This window comes from Panthera tigris, chromosome A1 (genome assembly GCF_018350195.1).
Source record: "Panthera tigris isolate Pti1 chromosome A1, P.tigris_Pti1_mat1.1, whole genome shotgun sequence".
NCBI classification, from domain to species: Eukaryota; Metazoa; Chordata; class Mammalia; order Carnivora; family Felidae; genus Panthera; species Panthera tigris.
This window is the reverse complement of record NC_056660.1, coordinates 90,201,701-90,220,631: the sequence shown is the minus strand read 5'-3', so window position 1 is coordinate 90,220,631 and position 18,931 is coordinate 90,201,701. Positions and strand designations below refer to the sequence as shown.

Here is an 18,931-nt window from a genome sequence, read left to right as displayed (position 1 = left end):
GGGGCAGAGAGAGAGGGAGACACAGAATCAGAAACAGGCTCCAGGCTCTGAGCGTCAGCACAGAGCCCGACGCAGGGCTCGAACCCACGAACCGTGAGATCATGACCTGAGCCAAAGTCGGATGCTCAACCAACTGAGCCACCCAGGCGCCCCTTATTTTAAATTTTTTAATGTTTATTTTTGAAAGAGAGCGAGACAGAGCACAAGCAGTGGGGGAGGCACAGAGAGAGAGGGAGACAGAATCTGAAGCAGGCTCCAGGCTCTGAGCTGTCAGCACAGAACCCAGCATGGGGCTTGAACTTACAAACCATGAGATCATGACCTGAGCTGAAGTCGGACGCTTAACCGACTAAGCCACCTAGGCGCCCCTCAAAGTAAAAGTTTTTAATTTTATAAAGTCCAGCTTATCAAGTTTCTCTCTTGTAGTTCATTCTTTTTGTGTCCTATTTAAGAATTCTTTGCCAAAAAAAAAAAAAAATTCTTTGTCAAACCTAAGGTCACTAAGATTTTCTCCTCTGTTTTCTTCTGGAGGTTTTGTGGTTTTGGCTTTACATTTAGGTCTGTGCTACATTTTGAGTTAATTTTTGTGTACAGTGTGAGGTGAGAATTGATTTTTTTTCCATATAGATGTCAATTTGACCTAGCACCAATGATAGAAAGACTAGCCTTTCCTCCCTAGTGGCAGTCCCATCTCTTGTTCATCATGTGACTATGTCCAAATGTCTGTTTCTGGGCTCTCTGTTCTCTTCCATTGATCTTTATTCTTGTACCAATACCGTATTTTCTTAATTATTATAGCTTAGTTATTGTAAGTCTTCATATCTGGTAGTATATATCTTCCAACAATGTTCTTTAAAGATCGCTTTGGTTTTCTAGGTCCTTTGGAATTCTATATAATTGAATTTCCATCCTAATTTTAGAATTAGAATGTCAGTTTCCACAAATAAACCCTCATGCTCACTGTTCAAAGCTCTCTCTTTCTATCACGAGGACACTTGAGAGCTCAAATCAGCCCTCAGAAGGTTGTCTGATGGACATGGAATCAGAACCCAGGAATATTTTAATCAAGCCAGTGATTCATTCTCTCTGTATCTCTCTCCAAATTGTATCGATATTATTAAGGCTAATTTTCATTAACAATCTCAGCATTTCATGCAGGTCATGGGTGGCCATGGTATACAGAAACTTTCAATTTCCCTTATTTCCTTACAAAAAAGGGAAAGCTATAAAACCCAAGGAAGTCTTCTCTTTAAGTTTATTTATTTATTTTGAGAGAGAGACTGATAGAGAGCAGGGGAGGGACAGAGAGAGAGGGAGAGAGAATCCCCAGAGAGGATCCCAAGAATCCCTATCAGACTGTTATCTCAGACCCCGACTCAGGGCTTGATCTCACAGTTCAAGAGTCTGATGCTTAACCAACTGAGTCACCCAGGGGCCCCGAATATGAACGTGTTTGATAGCTGTTGATACACATTAATATCAGGAGGTTTTTACCCCCTGTGGCTCAATAACATATTCATTGTCTCACTTCTGAAACAAATATCACACTAAGGTAGAACTTAAAATTGAGCCCATATTCAGAAACATGTAGATTTTTCTGAAAGTTGAAAAGGTTTAAGTAATGTTTTTCCTAAAACAAATGGGCTTTAATACTTTTTTTTAAACATTTATTCATCTTTCAGAGAGACAGACAGAGCATGAGTAGGGGAGGAGCAGAGAGAGAGGGAGACACAGACTCTGAAGCAGACTACAGGCTCCCAGCTGTCAGCACAGAGCCCAACGCAGGGCTCAAAACCATGGGCCGCAAGATCATGACCTGAGCCAAAGTGGGCCGCTTAACTGACTGAGTCACCCAGGCGCCCCATGATACCTTTTATTTTTATTATTGTTTTTAATGTTTATTTTGAGAGTGTGCCCACACGCGTGCACAGGGGAAGGGCAGAGAGAGGAGGGGGAGGGGCAGAGAGAGGGAGAGAGAATCTAGGTAGGCTCCATGCTGTCAGAGCATAGCTCAGCTCAGAGCTTCATCTCAGGAACCATGAGATCATGACCTGAGCCAAAATCAAGAGTCAGATGTTCAACCAACTGAGCCACCAAGGTACCCTAAAACCCAAGGACATTTTTACTTGATTATTTAAATGGGAGAAGTTTAGGTAAATGAGGAACAATTAACATGTTAACTCCTTTCACAAGCAGACCTTGATTTTGAGGAAATGTCATGAAAACTGCAGAATTTAAGGTCCACAATAAAAAAAAACATTGCTTCCTGGCTTTTTTAGGGAACTCAGTGCCCATGTCATCCCTGAAAAGACCAGACCTGGAGCCCCCAAGGAAAGGAGTGCTAGGTACCAACACGTCTGAGTTTAAGGACATAAAGTTCATTCTAAGGGCACAAAGGAATGGAGAAGAGGACCTAAAAAATGAATTTTTGTTTCCTCACACCACAGGCAAATGCCACAGTGGCTGTGAATGTCAGTGAATCCCTTCTCTTGGCAACTGAGAAGAATACTCCCAAAACCAAGGACACAAACTCTTGTTTTCAGCCCTGTGTCTATTTCACTTGGTTCCTGAGATAACTCTGTTAGTGTGACATTTGCCCTTCCCCAAAACAATGAGGTGTTCTCTGTGCCAACATACCGTACAAAAAAAGAATTCTGCATCTGTATAAAACTTGATAAAAGTCATTCAGATGGTACAGAACACAAGAACACCGTTATAAAGAATGCACAAGCTTTATTTGGCACCTCCATTTTTTGGATATTTGGTTATTTGCTCCCTTTTATATATTTGGTTATTTGCTCCCTTTGGTTATTTGTATATTTGGTTATATTTGGTTATTCTGCAAGGTGCCTTTTTATGGAAGAGCAAATTAAGCAGGAAAGAATGCCCATCTGCTCTGTGGCTTATCCTTCCCTTGGGCTTTTTCATCTTTTTTTTTTTTTTAATGTTTATTTATTTTTGAGAGGGAGTGAGTGAGCAGGGGAGGGGCAGACGGAGGGGAGGACAGAGGATCCAAAGCATGCTCTGTGCTGGCAGCAGAGAGCCCAACGCAGGGCTCAACCCCACAAACCATGAGATCATGACCTGACCTGAAGTTGGACGCTTAACTGACTGAGCCACCCAGGCGCCCCAGGCTTTTTCTTCTTTAGTTTCTTCACTCGTCCTCTTGGGCTTGGTGGTGACAGCTGTGGGGTGGGGTGTAGCATGCAGGGCAGGCCAGGGTAGTGGTTTAAAGGTGGCTATACTCCTGCCCTCTTTCCCATGCTGCTCTGAAGCCATTGTGCCTTAAAATTAGTCTCATCCATGGTCTTTGTTTTTGTTTTCAAGATTTATTTTCAAGAGAGAGAGAGAGGGAGCAGGGGAGGGGCAGAGAGAGAAGGAGACACAGAATCTGAAGCAGACTCCAGGCTCTGAGCTGTCAGCACGGAGCCCCATGCGGGGCTTGAAACCACAAACTGTGAGATCAAGACCTGAGCCGAAACCAAGAGTTGGACACAAATGACTGAGCCACCCAGGCACCCCATCACGCATGTTCTTTGGAATCTGCAAGTCCTCTATATGAAAAAATGTTTGAATTTTCTGTTTTAATAAAAAAAAACCTGGAAAAATGCTAATGCATGTTCTATCTGCTCTAGATAACCGCATTGTAACCAGGAAGCACCACCAAACCTGAGTCTGCATCTAGGCCTGAGTGGAGGAGGCTAAGGAGTGGGCAAGGCAAGCAGGCAGGCATGGGAACGCTGAGCTCCACTGGGGAGTGGAAGATTTCAAAGTCTTTCTGAAGAGTCAAAAGTAGGCTGAGAATGTGCATCATATCATTGCACAGAACATGTGCTAGCTGAGCTTTATTTAAAACATGTCTTGAGGGCAATTGGGACCAGATCACAGGCCACATAGTGCTTATTTTCAGCAGAAAAAAAAAACATTTTTTGTTGTCCTATTTAAATGTTAATTTGAGGGGGCGCCTGGGTAGCTCAGTTGGTTGAGTGTCCAACTCTTGATCTCAGCTCAGGTCATGATCTCATGTTCCTAAGTTTGAGCCCTGCTTCGGGCTCTGTGCTGACAGCATGGAGCCTAGGGCTCACTTCATATCTGTCAGTAGGCCCTAAGCATTCTGTTATAAGCAAGAGGTGTTCCTTCTCTTCTGTTGGTATCATGAAATAATAGAAAATGTATATACTGTCTGTACCCCACCCCCCAAGTTCCTGACACAGGACTTCTAAAAACCTTCTAGGGGCACTTGGGTGGCTCAGTGGGTTAAGCGTCTGACTCGACATTGACTCAGGTCACGATCTCACAGTTCATGAGTTCAAGCCCCACATCGGGTTCCTTACTGACAGCTGCAGAGCCTATTTGGGATTCTCTCTCTCTCCTCTCTCTCTGCCCTCACCCTACTCATGTTCTCTCTCTCTCTCTCTCTCTCTCTCTCTCTCTCAAATAAATAAACGTTAAAAAAATAATAAAACCCTTTTAATTTCCTAAGTGATAAGAGTACCACTAAGTATGCTTTGCTCTAATATTTGGTCTTTGACCCTTATTTTTTAAATTTATTTAATTAAGAACATTTTTTTATTTGAGAGAGAGTGTGTGTGCATGCATGATGCATGTGAGTGGGGCAGAGGGGGGCAGAGGGAGAGAGAGAGAATCTTAAGCAGTCTGCCTGCTCAGTGTGGAGCCTGACATGGGGCTCGATCCCAGGATTATGGGGTCATGACCTAAGCTGAAATCAAGAGTTGGACGCTTAAACCTCTGAGCCAGGAGGTACCCTGACCCTTATTCTTGATACAGAGCTTCCAAATCCCTTGAAATTTCCTGGTAATAGCAATGTCTTTTGTTCTACTGAGATGACTCTTGGTGGGCCCCTGTATGGAGGCTGGTCACCAGAAAGACCAAGCCATGATTAGAAGCTTGGAATTTTCAGCTGCATCGCCATTCTCCAGAAAGGGAAGAAGGCCTGGATATGGAGTTAATGATGGATCATGCCTACGTGATGAAACCTCTACAAAAATCCCCAAAATGTGGGATTCAGGTTGGTGAACTCATCCATGTGCCAGAAGGATGACTCCCCCGCAATGGCATAGGATGGAAATGCCTTTGCTCTGAGCCCTCCTAGACCTCAGCCAATGTATCCTTTCATCTGGTTGTTCATCTATATCCTTCATCATATCCTTTAATAAGCTGGTAAACATAAATAAGGGTTTCCCTGAGTTCTGGGAGCTGTTGTAGCAAATAACCAAATCCAAGGGGAGGGGATCATGAGAACCCCTGATCTGGAGCCAAGTTGGACAGGCATTGTGGGTAACCTGGGGACCTACTCCTTGTGATTGGCATCTGAAGTGTGGTCAGTCTCATGGACTGAGCTCTTAACCGGTGGGATCTGACAGTAGCAATCTCCAGATAGATGGTGTCAGAATTGAATTAAATTGTAGGACAGCCAGCTAATGTTGCAGAATTGTGTGGTATGGGGAAAACTCCCACACATCTAGTGTCAGAAGTGTGAGCATGGCAGTGGTGTGAGTAAAGAGGAAACATAGGAGAGAGTAGGGGTTGTTTTTATTTTAAAAGTTTATTTATTGGGACACCTGGGTGGCTGAGTTGGTTGAGTGTCAGGTCATGATCTCGCAGTTCGTGGGTTTGAGCCCCATATCAGACTCACTGCTGTCAGCCTGTCAGTGTGGAGGAGGCTTCAGATCCTTTGTCCTCCCTCTCTGTCCCCCTCCCCCACTTGTGCTCTCCAAAAAAAAAAAAAAAAAAGTTTATTTATTAATTTTATTGTTTTATTTTAAAAAGCTTAAATTTTTTTAAGTTTATTTACTCTGAGAGAAAGAGAGCATGAGCAGGGGAGGGGCAGAGAGAGGGAGAGAGGGAGAATCCCAACCAGTCTCAGCACTGCCAGCATAGAGCCTAATGCAGGGCTCACACTCACCAACCATGAGATCATGACCTGAGCCGAAATCAAGAGTCAGATGCTTAACCTACTGAGCCACCCGGGCGCATTATTTTTTAATGTTTATTTTTGAAAGAGAGACAGCACACGTGCAGGAGTGGGGGGAGGAGCAGGGAGAGAAGGAGACAGAGGATCTGAAGTGGGCTCCATGCTGACAGCAGAGAGCCTGATGTAGGGCTCAAACTCAGGAACTTTGAGATCATGACCTGAGCCGAAGTCAAGAGCTTAACCGACTGAGCCATCCATGTGCCCCAAAGGTCTATCTATTTTTTTTTTTAATTTTTTTTAATGTTTGTTTATTTTATTTTATTTTTTTTTTATTTTTATTTTTTAGGTCTATCTATTTTTAAGTAACCTCTACACCCATGGCTTGCACTCATGACCCTGAGATCAAGAGCCACATACTCTTTCAACTGAGCCAGCTGGGCACCTCTAGGTTTTTTTTCTTTATACTTTATTAATTTCTATTTTTTCTTTTTAAAATTTTATTGATGTTTTTATTTTTCAATGGCTTATAACTATTTTGAATCTCAGATGTCTAGCCATCTGATTCTGATGTAATCTTCTGGGGCTGCAGTTGGGCACTGGGATTTGAAAAGATGCCCAAGTGATTCCAATGTGCAGACAAGGCAAATGTCCCTTGCAACGTAGAACATAGAGACCAACACAAGCAAACAGAAATAAACAAATGTCTGGAGAAGACATACAGAGGAAAAAATATTCAACTAAAAGTCTATGAGGGTGGCATTCCGGTGAAGTGAGGAGATCAGCAAATTCTCTCCCCCACCAAACAGTGATGAAACTGGAGGGAAAAAAAAAAAACAGAATAAGAACCCAGAAATGGACCCACAAACGTATGACCAATTAATCTTTGACAAAGCAGGAAAGAATATTCAATGGAATAAAGACAGTCTCTTCAGCAAGTGGTGGGAAAACTGGACAGTGACAGGCAGAAGAATGAACCTGGACCACTTTCTTACACCAGACACAAAAACAAACTCAAAATGAATGAAAGACCTAAATGTAAGACAGGAAGCTATCAAAATCCTCAAGGAGACAGCAGGCAAAAACCTCTTTGACCTAAGCCGCAGCAACTTCTTACTCAACACATCTCCAGAGGCAAGGGAAACAAAAGCAAAAATGAACTATTGGGACCTCTTCAAAATAAAAGCTTCTGCACAGCGAAGGAAACAATCAGCAAAACTAAAAGGCAAGTGACGGAATAGGAGAAGAAACTTGCAAACGACATATCAGATAAAGGGTTAGTATCCAAGATCTATAAAGAACTTATCAAACTCAACACCCAAAAAACAAATAATCCAGTGAAGAAATGGGCAAAAGACATGAATAGACACTTCTCCAAAGAAGACATCCAGATGACCAATTGACACATGAAAAAATGCACAGCATCGCTCATCATCCAGGAAATACAAATCAAAACCACAATGATATACCACCTTACACCTGTCAGAATGACTCACATTAACAACTCAGGCAACAATAGGTGTTGGCTAGGATACGGAGAGAGAGGATCTCTTTTGTATTGCTGGTGGGAATGCAAACTGGTGCAGCCACTCTGGAAAACAGTATGGCGGTTTCTCAAAAAGTTAAAAATGGAACTACCCTACAACCCAGCAATTGTACTACTAGGTATTTATCCAAGGGATACAGGTATGCTGTTTCAAAGGGGCACATGCACCCCAATGTTTATAACAGCACTATCAACAATAGCCAAAGTATGGAAAGAGCTCAAATGTCCATTGATGGATGAATGGATAAAGAAGATGTGGTATATATATGCAATGGAGTATTACTCAGCAATCAAAAAGAATGAAATCTTGCCATTTTCAACTATGTGGAGGGTATTATGCTAAGTGAAATTAGCCAGAGAAAGACAAATATCATATGACTACACTCATATGAGGACTTTAAGGCACAGAACAGATGAACACAAGGGAAGGAAAAATAATATAAAAACAGGGAAGGGGACAAAATATAGGAGATTTATATGGAGAACAAACAGAGGGTCACTGGAGGATTGTGGGAGGGTGGATGGGCTAAATGGGGAAGGGGCATTAAGGAATCTACTCCAGAAATCATTGTTGCACTATATGCTAACTAACTTGGATGTAAATTTAAAAAATAAGTTAAATTAAATAAAAAATTTAAATAAATTTTAAAAATAACTGGAGAAAAAAAAGAAATCTAAAAAACCAGTTAGGGTTCTGGAAATTGACCAAAAGCAAATGAGAAATTGAGAAGAATTTATCCATGAAAAGCCACTGAACTCTGGGTGAGAACAGTAAGAGTCTGTGGCACTCTGGCCTGGGGCTGCTCACATTCCCCCACACTTGTCAGCTCAGCAGCAGCCCATGACTGGTCAGGCTATACCATCCAACAGCTTCACTGCCAGAGGGGGCTCACTGGATTTGGAACAAACCACAGTGAGACACTACCACACACCCACGAGAACGGCTATAATAAAAAAGACAGACAATAGCACATGTTGGCAATGATGTGAAGAACTGAAGCCCTCCTACATGGGACTGTGAAAAAGAACAGCTACTTTGGAAAACAATTTGGCAATTTCTTCAAAAGTTCAGTATACATTTACCACTTAAGCTAGTAGTTCTATGTAGTACCCAAGAGAAAAAGAAATGTGTGTATAAAAACTTATATACAAACATTCATGGTAGCATTACTCATTATAGCTCAAACCTGGAAGAAATCTAAATGCACATGAACTGTTCGACGGAGAGACAAAATGTGGTATATCCATGCAATGGAATATTATTCAGCAACGAAAAGGAATGAATTCCTGATACACGCTACTAGGCAAATGAACTGCAAAAACATTATGCTATGAGAAAGAAGTCAGATACAAAAAAACTACATGTTGTGTGATTCCACTTGTATGAAATATCTTGAAAAGGGAAATCAATAGAGGGAGAAAGCAGTTCAGTGGCTACCTGGGATTGGCTGGGCAAACAGGCACAAGGGCAGTTTTTGGTGGCTGAGATATCCTAAAATTGGATTATGATAATGGTTTTATAGTTCTATAAATTTACTAAAAATCATTTATTTACATTGGATAATCTTTATGGTGTGTGAATTATACTTCAATCAAGTTTAAAAAAATAATGTAATGGTAGAATAAAGACATTTTTACTTTTTTCATTTATTATTTTTTATATGACTTAAAAATTTTTAACGTTTATTTATTTTTGAGAGACAGAGCACGAGTGGGGGAGAGGCAGAGAAAGAGGGAGACACAGAATCCCAAGCAGGCTCCTGGCTCTGAGCTGTCAGCACAGAGCTTGACATGGGGCTCAAACTCATGAGCCGTGAGATCATGACCTGAGCCAAAGTCAGACACTCAACTGACTAAGCCACCCAGGTGCCCCTATAAGACATTTTTGATGTGCAAGATTTCAACAAAACTTTACCTCACAGTCTTTCTCAGGAGGCAACAGGTAGATGAAAGTACGAATTGTGGTAGTAACCCAAGAAAAAATGAAGATGTTAGGTTAGTAAGAGAACATTAAAACATACATCTGTACAAAGAGTCCATAGCCATTTAGACACTCTAGCCCCAAATTGGAAACAGCCCACCTGTCTGTTACTTGGTGAGTGAATAAATGAACTGTGGCATGCTCATACAATGGAATACTACTCAGCAATTAAAAGGAACAAAGTAGTGATAATTGTTAACTGTATACATGAAGATCTCAAGACAATCTGTTGAGTGAAAGAAGCCGGACACAAAGCACTATATACCATATGATTCTATTTATATGAAGCTCTAGAAAAGACAAATCTATAGTAACTGAAATCAAATCAGCTTTTGCCTGAAGCTGGTGTAGGGATGGACTGGGAATAGGTACGTGGGAAAGGTAGTATAGTGAAAAATTAGTGCTTGTTCTGGATTCCTGGTACAGAGCTCCTAAAACCCTTGGAGCTTCCTGAGTGATAGGAGTGTCTTTTGTTATTCATAATAACCCCTTAATAATCCTCATAACCACACCTGAGGTTATGCTAATATGGTGATTATTGGTGGACCCCTAGACAGCTTCAAGTTAGAGGCTGGTTGCTAGAAGAACAAAACCAAGAGATTAGAGGCTGGGAATTTTCTTTTTAATTTTTTTTTTTTAAGTTTATTTGAGTGCATGTGCATGTGAGAAAGCGCGTGCATAAGTAGACGAGGGGCAGAGAGAGAGGGAGACAGATTATCCCAAGCAGGCTCTGCACCGTCAGCACAGAGCCTGATGTGGGGCTTGGTCCCATTAAACGTGAGATCATGATCTGACCCAAAATCAAGAGTCAGATGCTTAACCAACTGAGCCACCCAGGGGCCCCAAGGGTTGGAGTTTTCAACTCCACTCTGGACCTCTAGGAAGGGAAGAAGGACTGGAGATCGAGTGCAGTCATCGATGGTCAATGATTTCAATAATCATGCCTGTGTTACAGGACCTCCATAAAAAACCTTAAGTAATGGTGTTCAGGGTGCTTGTGGCTAGGTTAACACATCCAAGGGCAGGGGGGTTGGCATGCCTAGAGGGAGCTTCCCCTAGAGAGAGCATGGAAACTCCACACACACCCTATCTCCCCATACCTTGTCCCCTGTATCTCCTCCATTTGGCTGTGCCTGAGTTGAATCCTTTTTACTAAACCAGTAGTAGTACTGGGGACACCTGGCTGGCTCAGTCGGAAAAGCAGGTAACTCTCGATCTCAGAATCGCGAGTTTGAGCCCCCATATTGGGTGTAGAGATTCCAAAAACAAAACAAAACAACTTAAAAAAATGCTGTCCTGAGTTCTGTGAATTGTTCTAGTGAATTATTGAACCTGAGCAAGGAGTGATCATGGGAACCCCTAAATTTGTAGCCAACCAGGCAGACATGTGGCAGTCTGGGCACCCTATTTGCAGCTGGCATCTGAAATGGGGGCAGTCTTGTGGGACTGAACCCTTAAACCTGTGAAGTCTGACACTAACTCTGGGTAGTTGATGTCAGAATTGAATTGAATTGACTGAAGTGTTGTCAGAAAAAGACATCACAATTAGTGTCAGAAGAGGACACCCCACATTTGGTGTAAGGGGAAAAGAAAAAGCTTCAGAGGAACCTTTTGGGGTAATGGAAATGTTCTAGATCTCCACTATGATAGTAGTTACATGGTTCTGTACATTTCTCAAAATCACGAAACTGTACAATAAAGTTGAATTTTAATTTTTTATTTATTTTTAATTTATTTCTTTTGAGAGAGAGAGCATAAGCAGGGGAGAGGTGGGGGTGGGGGGTGGGGTGGGGTGGGCAGAGACAGAATCCTAAGCAGGCTCCACACTGTCAGTGCAGAGCCCGATGCAGGGCTCGAACTCATGAAACTGTGAGATCATGACCTGAGCAGAAATCGAGAGTCAGAGGCTTAACCAACTGAGCCACCCAGGCACCCCAGTACTTTTTTTTTCTTTTCATTTTTTTTAATGTTTATTTGTTTGTGAAGGAGAGAGAGGGAGACACAGAATCCGAAGCAGGCTCTAGCCTCTGAGCTGTCAGCACAAAGCTCAATGTGGGGCTCGAACTCTCAAACTGCAAGATCATGACCAGAGCTGAAGTCGGACTGAGCCACCCAGACACCCCACTTTTTTTTTTTTAAAGTAAACTCTACGCCCAACGTGGGACTTGAACTCATGACTGCCAGATCAAGAGTGGCATGCACTATGGGCTTAGTCAGCCAGGCACTCCATTTATGTACTTTTTTTTTCCCTCTCAATTTGACACTGCTAGATTAGTGTAGGTGCACAGAAATGGTCATTACTAGCCTAACCAGCAAGACAGAACAGGATGGGAATGGAGAGTGCTCCTTCTGGCTATGTGCCCCCTTTCTCTTTCCGGCAAAGGAAGGTGGGGGTAAGCAAGGGTGAGGGCGGCTTCGCAGGTAAGGTAGAGAGGCAAGTTAAGTCATAAGAAGCACAGAAGGACAGAAGTTTTCAACAATTTTGTTTATGGTGCATTTGAAACATATTTTTTATTTTTATTTTTAGCTGTTTTAAGTTTTAGAGAGAGACTGTGAGCTGGGTGGGGAGCAGAGGGAGAAGGAGAGAGAGAATCCTAAGCAGGTTCCACACTGTCAGTGCAGAGCCCCACTGGCGGCGCTTGATTTCAGGAACCATGAGATCATGACGTGAGCTGAAATAAAGAGTCGGACGCTTAACTGACTGAGCCACCCAAGCGCCTCATAAACATATATTTTATTTATTTTTATTTTTATTATTTTTAAAACTATTTTTTTTAATGCTTACTTTTGGGAGAGAGAGAGAGGACAGAGCATGCATGAGCAGGGGAGGGGCAGAGAGAGAGAGGGAAACACAGAATTCGAAGCAGGCTCTAGGCTCTGAGCTGTCAGCACAGAGCCCCACGCGGGGCTCGAACTCGCGAACTGTGAGATCATGACCTGGGCCGAAGTCTGATGCTCAACCAACTGAGCTACCCAGGCTCCCCAAACATATATTTTATTTTTAAAAATGAAACACAAAAGCAGACTTTTATGTGATTTTTTAAGAAGTTCTATACCCAATGTGGGGCTTGAACTCACAACCCCGAGATCAAGCGTCACATGCTGTACTGACTGAGCCAGCCAGGTACCCACATTTATATGATTCTTTTTTGAAAACTAATATACATATGTTATTTAAAAGCTTCCTTTTTGGGGCGCCTGGATGGCTCAGTCAGTTAAGCGTCTGACTTTGGCTCAGGTCATGGTCTCGCGGTTGGTGAGTTCAAGCCCCACGAGTTCAAGCCCCACGAGTTCAAGCCCCACGTTGGGGTCTGCTGATAGCTCGGATCCTGGAGCCTGGTTCAGATTCTGTGGCTCCCTCTCTGCTCCTCCCTGGCTTGGGCTCTGTCTCTGTCTCTCTCTGTGTCAAAAATAAATTAACATTAAAACAATTAAAATAAAAATAAAAGCTTCCTTTTCACCTTTCATTTGTGGGACCATATATTGGCATATGAAGTACATGAGCCTTAAGTCAGAAAATGAATGGATCCACAAGTGTTATGGAAAGATCAACAAGGAGCAAATTACCCTGACAGATAACACTTGGATTGCTCCATCTCTTGGTAAATATGGCATCATCTGCTTGGCAGACTCTGATTCGGGTAATCTATATATACTGTTGGAAAACGCTTCAAAGAAGCAAACAACTCCTTGTGGCCCTTCAAATTATCTTTTTCATGAGTGGGATGAAGAGAAAGACCACCCACTTTGTAGAAGATGGAGATGTTGGCAACAGGGAGGACCAGATTGGCAAACTTAGTAGAAGGATGAACTGAGGTGTCTACAGTGATGATTTGTGTAATCTGGTCAGTTAATCAATAGTGACTGCTTTCAAATTGGAAAAAAAAAATCTCATTCCTCAGTGTTTTGCCCTTTGCTTCGTCCTTTGAAGAACATTAGGCTTTGGCACAAAAAAAAAAAAAAAAAAAAAAAAAAAAAAAATCCACATCAGGACTCTTAGCAGGATCTCCTGTCCCGCTCTGTCTTGGGCCCAGACAGGATCCTCAGGCTCAGCCAAGCTTGAATTCCCTCTTCTGAGGGCCTTTACAGTTCACCTCCAGTCACCCAAGCTCAGACTTTCAGCGTTAGCTTTGATTCTTCTCTTTCCCTAGCCTCCTGAGTCCACTGGGCCATTTTTCAGCATTAACATTAAATGCTTGGGGTGCCTGGGTGGCTCAGAGCGTTAAGCGTCTGAATCTTGATTTTTGGGTCCTGATCTCACAGCTCCTGAGCTCAAGCCCTGTGTCAGTCTCCCAAGCGTGGAGCCTGCTTGGGATTCTCTCTCTCTCTCTCTCTCTCTCTCTCTCTCTCTCTCTCAAAATAAATAAATAAACATTAAAACAAACAAACATTCAATGCTTGTGTTTCTACACACCCTGCCATTCCCTAATCCTGCTCTTAAATCAACCGCAAAAATTGGTTTCCCAACTGGCCTCATAGTCTTTCAGATCTCCCTGGAATCATACTAAATCTAAAATCCAGATCTAAAACCTAAACCATCTCCCTGCACACTCCTTTTTTTGAAAAAAATTTTTAGTGTTTATTTATTTTTGAGAGAGAGACAGAGCACAAATTATAATTTATATTATAAAATTCTCTTACATAGATTTGGGGGGGTGAAGAATTGGAGAATATTAAGTTTATGCAAACACCAAACTCTGACCCTTCTCTTCTCCTTAAAAGTGGCAAGAGGAAATAATGCTGGTTCTTGGGATAGGTGATACATCTACTGATTCCAATTTTTTTCCATCCTAAGATTCAGCCTTTGGGTATCCAAACAAATGGAAGTCAGAGACCAGGACCCAAAAAGGTCTAGAAAAGCCATTGGCCATTTCCATTTCTTCAACATATTAAAGTGGGTTATAAAAATTGTGGTGTGTCTGAAATCTTTCCATTGCACTATCCTTTTCTCTCAATCCTGCCGTCAGTCTCTGTGCCCTTATGTTTAATCTTATTTAAGGAAACATCACAAACTGAAAGTGGAAATAACCTTGGATTATAGTATTCTGGACTGTGTGTTGGGTAAGGAGGCGGCCGCAGGCTGCTGCGCCCAGAGAGATGACTCTGCAGGAACGGTGGTGCCTGGTTACCCAGAGCTGTGCAGTCAACTTCAGGCCGGGCCAAAGAAGCCGGTGAGGGGTTCCATCTGATCCCCGCACATGCTGGCTCTGGGAACTAGCCTTCCCAAAGGCTCAGCCGATCTCCCACTCCTTCTGCCGGCTGTCATTTGCCCCCTAAGCAAAGTGAACGGGATGCCCATCCTGGGTTCTAGGTCCAGGCACCAGCGGGGAAGAAGCCAAAGACATGGGAATGAAACATCGGGCAACTGGCCCACTAAGGCACCAGGACAACCGGGCGCGGGAACGCGTGCCAGACCATCCCCGCCCCAGGGTGCGCGCGCCCGAGGTTCCCTATTCCGCTGCTGTTCCTCCCCCTTCTCTCCTACCCAACCAACAGCCACTTCCTGCCTCACTCCTAGCCAATCCCCACACTCCACGAAGAATAGCCCTAGGGGGCGTATGGGAAGGTGCCTAGAGCGATGGCCGCACCGACCAACCGAACCCTGGAGCTTGCGCGGGGGGGCGGGACTTGGTGCCGTCCGTAGCTACTCAGGAGCGAGGGGCGGACGCAGGGCCGGGCTTTGCGCGGTGGGGCTCGCTCGCGCGGCAGCAGCGGTAGCCGAGGCCTCTTGGTTCTGCGGCACGTGACGGTCGGGCCGTCTCTGCCGCTGTCTCCACTGCAGCGCGGGGCCAGGTGTGCGGGCGGGTGGAGGCGCGGGCGCCGCCGGCGGTCCCCGTAAAACTCGAGGTGAGACAGGAGGCCTGCGCGTGTCCTCCGGCCTATGAGGACCCCGGGGGGCCCGGGTGCGCGGTGCGGCGCCGAAGGGCCGGGCGTGGCCGGGGCCACGGGGGTCGGGCTGGGTTTCTAGGGCCCAGGCCTCGGCAGACGCGCTAGTCGTGAGGGACGAGGCCCTAACCGGGGCCGTTTGGTTTGGGGAGCCAGGCCGAGGCCGCGCTGCCGGGGTCGGGAGGCGTGGCAGGTGCCCTGAAGCCTCCCTTGACCTCTGGGTAGCCAACCTTTTCCTATGGCTTTACTTCTAGGGCTTTCTAAGGCCTTTCCTGGCTACCTGGGAAGCCGCGGGGTGGGTTGGAATAGCCGGTAAAGGTCTGGGGTGGGATCAGGCCTAGTCGGTACTCCTAGCAGTGGGAAAATGTAGTACCAGAACGAGAGAGAATGTTTAGGATTAGCATTACAGGTTCAATACTGGAAAATAAAGCCGCAAAGCGAAGACTGAACCCTAGCACCCCGAAGACTATGGAGAATGTGCTAGAACACGCCATGGTTGAAGAACTTCAGTCTTAACATACACACCTATTTGGGGGTGGGGAGTAATCCAGTCGGAAATTCACCGGACATTAAAAGCAGGAAAGCCCCTGCTTTTAATTATGGTAGGTCGTATTATAGTGGAGGAAACAGACCCAGAGGTATGAAATGACTGGCCCAAGGTCATGCCATTAATTTTATGATCACGTTTGGGATTATAGTTGAGGGCAGGGCAGTTTTGGTGTAGTGCTTAAGGTTAAGGCCCTGGTTCAAGTCTTTTATGGACCCTTTGCTGCTGTGTGAACTTGGGCAATTTACTTACCCTTTGTGCCCCAGTTCTCCCCAAATAATGGGCATAATAGTACCTGATGGAGTTGTTAAATTGAGATGTGTGTAAAATAAGACAGAGAAGACACATTGATAACCCTATATTAACTGCCAGATAAATAATGATTGCAATAAATTATTATAGTCGGAATGCTGTTGGTCCACTACACTGACATCCTGCTGTTTGAATTGGTTAAGTCCTGTTTCCCAGTACCTGAAGTTACATTTTTAGCAATGGGGGGGGGGGGGGACTGGATCTAGAGAGTTAACTGCAGGGCATGGCACAAGTGAATGGTGGTTGAGGGAAGTTAAACTGAGGACTAAGGTGAGCCAAGGTTAAGTCTCTTTACCTCTAATTTAGGAAATGGAACATTTTAATTTTTTAACGAGTAGAGTTTTTTGGGTTTTGTTGCTGGTTGTTTTTAAGGGAAGAATTGTATTGATTTTTGAAATCATTCTGTATCTTAGCTCTTCCAGCATTAAAAAAAATTTTTTTGAGGGTCTTGAATAGAATCACTGGCATGTTGTACACTTGCTGTAATTGTACTTAGAGTGGACTTGGAACAGAGGTAAAGCACTGTGTGGGAGTTCTCCTTTGCACCAGCCAGGGTACATAAGCCAAGAAGCCTAGTGACTGGATCATGAGAAGCCCAGAGTGAACTGTGTGTTGGAGTGAATGTGCCCCACAACAACAGATTTTCTGACCTATCTGAAAATGGGTGTTCTCATCCGTCTCCACCTAACTTATCTTAACAGGACAGACAGTTCAACTAACAGGTTATCTTCCAAGAACCATGAGAGGTAAACGTCTGGGCAGAGGCTGTTGCTGCCGTTTTGGCAATCGTGCTGTTGCATCCTTTAATTAGAGTTCACTTTGCCCTGCTAGATAGCCTAAGGGACAAAGTGACAGTTGGAAGCAGAATGCAGAGTCTTGAATTCGAGGCCCATCATGGTAACTAGCTTAGGTAACTAGCTTGGTTTCCACATCTTTAAAATGGAAATGGGAACTCTCCTGGATGCCACACCCCCAATTAGGGGGCTACGGGGAGGGACAAATGAGATGGGGAACCAGGAACTACTTTGAATAGTATGCAAATTCAGCTCATAATGACTCCGAAGCAAAGTAAAAGTGCACTGAACATAGTTGTAACCTGTATAGCTTACTGTAGGACTTTGTCAGGAAAGTGCTGGTTGGATGCTTTTTTAACTGCAACAGATGTACTTTTAAATTAAGCTTAACTGTATGCTGTGAAAACTATTTGGAGAATTTTTTTTTTAAAGAATTTAGAGAATCTTCAATGTGTTTTGAGTATTCACATGTTAAACATACTTGGTTTATAGCAAAAAGAAAGTGCTATGGAAAAATGGATAATAATGTTCCTGTCAATGAAAAACAAAATTTAAAACTGTAAACAAGGTGCTATATATATATTTTTAAATGAATGAGTTGTATACATTTTTTAAATTTAAAAAAATTTTTTTTTTTTTTTAGCGTTTATTTATTTTTGAGGCAGAGAGAGACAAAGCATGAACGAGGGAGGGTCAGAGAGAGGGAGACACAGAATCTGAAACAGGCTCCAGGCTCTGAGCTGTCAGCACAGAGCCCGACGCGGGGCTCGAACTCACAGACCGCGAGATCATGACCTGGGCCGAAGTCAGCCCCTTAACCGACTGAGCCACTCAGGCGCCCCCATTTTTTAAATTTTTTTAACTTTTATTTATTTTTGAGAGAGCGTGAGCGCACAAGCGGGGGAGGGGCAGAGAGAGAGGGAGACACAGAATCCCAAGCGGGCTCCAGGCTCTGAGCTGTCAGCACAGAGCCTGATGCGGGACTTGAACTCATGAACTGTGAGATGACCTGAGCTGAAGTCGGACGCTTAACCAACTGAGCCACCTAGACGCCCCTGAATGAGATCTATTTTTAAATAAAGACCACATTTTATGTGGTCCCCTGCCCCACCTTAGTGCTTTTGCTTTTTGACTGGATGCATGTGTAATACAATCAGAAGGTATAAAAAGTACTAGTAAAATTGTTCATCTGTGCCTGCCTGGAATTGAGTTCCTTTTAACTGGTTCCTTTCCAATCTAAGATTTAAAATTTCTCATTTGCCTTAAAACTCGGAGTTTTAGAACCATTGAAACTTAAATGATCTCACTGGGCAATACCTAGTACTAGTAGAAATCACTGCTAATGTCATGCGTACGTACTGTAAACCAGGCACTGTCATAAGCACTTTCTACGTGCATTTTGTTCATACAATGATCCTGAGAAGTATATGGTGGTGGTGCTCTCATTTAAGAGGTGAAGAAACTGGGGCCCTGAGGTTAGTAGTTGACTTAGTGTGCCAAGTTATTGGGTAGTCGAGGAGGAATTGTGACTTCTGAGTTCCCCCTCATAAACATTACTGTATATCTAACTGTGACTTAGGACAGTTTATGTAACTTCTCTTAGCTTTATTTTTCTCATGTGTCAACTGAGGGTGATTGAACCTCCTGGGGTTCTTGTGAGGATCAAATTAGATAACCAAAGATACCTAAGACCTATAAGACTTAAATTTTGAAAAGGGTGTATTAATAGATGAGTGGATAACCTACATGAAAGAAAGACTGCCTCCTTTCTTATTATACACTGCCTTTTTAAATTAAAAGTATTTTTGAGAGAGAGAGTGAGAGAGAGCATGAGCAGGGGAGGGGCAGAGAGAGAGGGAGACACAGAATTTGAAGCAGGCTCCAGGCTCTGAGCTGTCAGGACAGAGCCCAGCGTGGGGCTCAGACTCCTGAA

General features: G+C 43.6%; 1 protein-coding gene across 2 annotated transcripts in view; it reads left to right on the top strand.

The window, feature by feature from the left end:
* Nucleotides 1-15,139: 15,139 nt before the first annotated feature.
* The window catches only part of CANX (calnexin), a 34,152-nt gene continuing 30,360 nt past the window's right edge, over nucleotides 15,140-18,931 (top strand). For both annotated transcript variants that reach the window (XM_042982064.1, XM_042982061.1), the window contains exon 1: nucleotides 15,140-15,306. The gene's annotated coding sequence lies outside the window, so the exon portion shown is untranslated. The remainder of the gene's footprint in view (nucleotides 15,307-18,931) is intronic.